Below are 3,630 nucleotides of genomic sequence, written 5' to 3' on the forward strand. Positions count from 1 at the left end.
TGGCCATGGTTATGAGATACTGTGGGACCCTGGGGGACTGGCTTCTGAGTAAGAGGCCACCAGTGGAGCTGGGAGTAGAAGATTACAGGAATTAACAGTCATGACTCGCAGAGCCACACACTATGATTTATTGAACACTTTAAAATGAAAATGGCTAGCTATGCCAAGGGTTTTACTTATATGAAGTAATTATTATAATATCCTTTTAGCTATCCTCCCACCTCAGATTAAGAGAAAAAAATACCAGGAGATATGAAATAAGTTACCCAAAGTTTCTAAGACCAATAAATTCTAGATCTGGGACTCACCTAGAACCCCTGACCCAAATCACTCCTAATCACTATGGTTTCCTACCTGTCAGTCCCACTGGGTAAGTCTATGAAAAGTCTATCTCCCCATGAAATCCCAACAGGTTATACAACAAACTTGGAGTAACTGGCTGGCCAGTCGTGAAACTTCCAGATTTCCAGGCTAATTACAAAAGGTGTCTTGATTCATCTATGCCAAGATTTACTATCTGTCAGCCCATCCTACAGCATGACACTAGAACACTCAGCAAACCTCTCTGTGGCCTGACTCACTGCCTTAATCACAAACTTGTACATGTTGTGCTTACTGTCTACGTCAAGTATGAGTAGAAGTGTTTAGTTACTACTGTACATGCTTTGAAATTTCCTATAATGACAGGTGGGGTTGGGTACTGAGAAGAAAGCAGTTGGCACTCCCATGCCACCTGGCACTTGGCAGCCACACTTCTCTCATAAGCAGCAAGGGAAGTTCATCAGAGGACATCAGCAAGCCTCTGATGTCAATAGCACTCTGTACTTTGGAATGATAGTTCATGAAGGTATGTCTATCACTATGGTGGGTGCTCTGATCTAGCCAGGCCGTGGAGGGGTTTCAGCAGTATTTGCCTTTAGGGAGAAACAAGTACTGTTGCAGAGAACTAGTGTAGCCACAGGAAACTTGAAACACTCCTTTTGTATTTTTTTACTTACAGGTAATATGCTGGTGTGGTGCATAACAAGGTTTGAGGGCGGCACATGTCATGCAGCCACATGAATACCCAATCATCACACTTAGGAGCCGAAAAAGGATCTCCTTTTGTATTTTTAACACCTACTTTTCTGGTTGTTTGCTAGAATTGAGTAGGTGGCCATCAGCAGTACAGGTGTGGTTGCCCAAGAAAGATACAGAGGACATTATAATTTTCAGATTTCCCTTTCTCTTTTCGTTTTGTTGTTTGCTTAGAAACTTGGTACGTCAAAACTGTTTCGATGTTGTTGTTATTGCCTTTTTTAAAATGTTGGATTCTTGGAAAAGAGCAGGTTGAATCCTGAGAGGTGATCCTCTGAGGACAGAGATGAAGCCTCGGCAGCAAGTTACCTGCTATTAATCTGAGCTCAACATGTTGCAAAAACTTGCCTCCAAAATGTGCTTAAGAAGTTGAGTTTGGGGGTGTGTTACTCTTTGATTCACAGTGTACTCATCATAGTCACTAATCTTGCCTTTCAAAATTGTTGAGTAGAAACATTTCATTTTATGTGAACAGTTTATGCAGGTCAGAAAGCAGTGTGGTAGAATGTAAAGTCTGCAGAGAACTAGGTTCAAACCTTAACTCTGCTAGTCCATTGATGTATGGCTTTGCAGAAATGTCTTGGCTCCTCTGAGTTCAGAGGCTCAGTTGTGAATGAGGTAGTTAAAAGAAAGCCTGTTACACACTATTGGTGCCAATTTAATTCAGGAAAAAAACTGAAGGTAGTTATTGAGTCTTTACTATGTTCCAGGCACTGTTGTATGTCTTACGGATACCATAGTAAACCTAAGCTTCAGAAGGGAGGGGTTAACAAGTGATTATAACAGAATGAGATGCAGACTAGGGTGGGGAGAAATATGAGGGGCCTCAGGTGTCAAGCATGTTCTAGTTTGGTTTCTGTTGCTATGATAAACACCATGACCAAAAAGCAACTTAGGATAGGAAAGGGTTTATTTGGCTTATACTTCCAGGTCACTATCCATCACTGAGGGAAGTCAGGGCAGGAACTCAAGCAGAGCTGATGCAGAAACTATGGGTGAATGCTGCTTCTGGCTTGCTTCCCGGCTCATGCTTAGCTAGCCTTTATATATATATATATATACAGCCAGGCCCACCCACCTAGAGATGATACTGCCCACAGTAGGCTGCACCCTCTTACATCTATTAGCAATCAAGAAAATGCCTCACAAACATGCCCACAGGCCAGTGTAATGGGGGAATTCCTCAACTGAGTTTCCCTCTTCCCAGGTGACTCTAGTTTTGTGTCAAGTTGACAATAAAAGCTAACCAGTACTGAGGGTAAATTAAGTAACTCAAGTAAGACCAGCGGTTCTCCACCTTGACCTTTATTAGGATGTCCGGGAGAACTTAAAACAAATAAAAAAACAAACCCCAACCCCAAAATATCTTGGACTTGCTACACATTAAATTGAAAATTTCAAGCTCCCTAAATGATTCTAATATGAAATTCTCTCTCTCTCTCTCTCTCTCTCTCTCTCTCTCTCTCTCTCTCTCTCTCTCTCTCTCTCTCTCTCTCTCTCTCTCTCTCTCTCTCTCTCTCTCTCTCTCTCTCTCTCTCTCTCTCTCTCTCTCTCATGATTGTATAATATGATACTCTCTCTCTCTCTCTCTCTCTCTCTCTCTCTCTCTCTCTCTCTCTCTCTCTCTCTCTCTCGTTGAAGAGGAAAAACATGCAGTACATTCTGGTAAAACACAAGGCATGGAGCTGAAGGAGGAAGGAGAATAAAAAAAACATTCTAGATCAGGGTCTTGATTTTATTTCAAAGTAGTGGCTTACATGAAGGAATTCTGCAGCACACAGCACACCTCAGAGAAGGGCAATGGCCCTCAGTAGAAGATGCCTGAGTTCTTAGCACCAGGAAGGAATGGCATTCTGTCTACTTCAAGTCACAAGGTCACAAGGGATGATTACTTCTCAGGACATTGTAGGTGGGCAGAAGAGGATGATGCATCCAGGTTTCCAGTCTCACCCCCCACCCCTAATTATTTCTGCTAAGTCAAATGAGTGACTGGCTCCTCACTAGATATTTTTATTGTAGTATAGACATAAGATTGATAACTTCAGCCATGCTTTAATAGTGTAATTTAAGTGCATACCTGTTGCTGTGTAACCCTCACCACCATCCATCTCTAAAAATATACTTTCTACTGTTCTAAAAGGATGCTTTGTACTGGTTAAACAACAACTCGTCCTCCCTTGGCCCTAGCTGGCCTAACTTCTCTTTTGCTTTTTGTTTCTGTATTTGGCTCCCCTGGGTACCTCACATAAGTGGAATCATCATTTTTTGTCCTATGATTGGCCTATATCACTAGCATTAGATTTTAATAGGTCAAACACGCTGATTTTATTTTTTTAATATTTTATTTATTCTTTTTATTCTATGTGTATGAGTGTATTGCCTGCATGTATGCGAATGTACCCGTGTCATGCAATGCCGCAGAGGACAGAAGAGGGCTTCAGATTCTCCTGGAACTGGAGTTAAGGATGGTTCATAGCCACCATGTGGGTGCTGGGAATAGAACCCGGGTCCTCTGCAAGAGCAGTCAGTGCTCCTAACCACTGAGCCATCTCT

The 3,630-nt window shown here is 42.1% G+C and overlaps 1 non-coding gene across 1 annotated transcript; it reads right to left on the reverse strand.

The window, feature by feature from the left end:
• Nucleotides 1–990: 990 nt before the first annotated feature.
• Nucleotides 991–1,098, reverse strand: LOC115070430. Its single transcript, XR_003849585.1, has one exon. It is a non-coding gene; the product is annotated as a small nucleolar RNA U13 (small nucleolar RNA).
• Nucleotides 1,099–3,630: the final 2,532 nt, after the last annotated feature.

This window comes from Nannospalax galili, unplaced genomic scaffold (assembly GCF_000622305.1).
Source record: "Nannospalax galili isolate Female #2095 unplaced genomic scaffold, S.galili_v1.0 scaffold433, whole genome shotgun sequence".
In the NCBI taxonomy this organism is placed as follows: Eukaryota; Metazoa; Chordata; class Mammalia; order Rodentia; family Spalacidae; genus Nannospalax; species Nannospalax galili.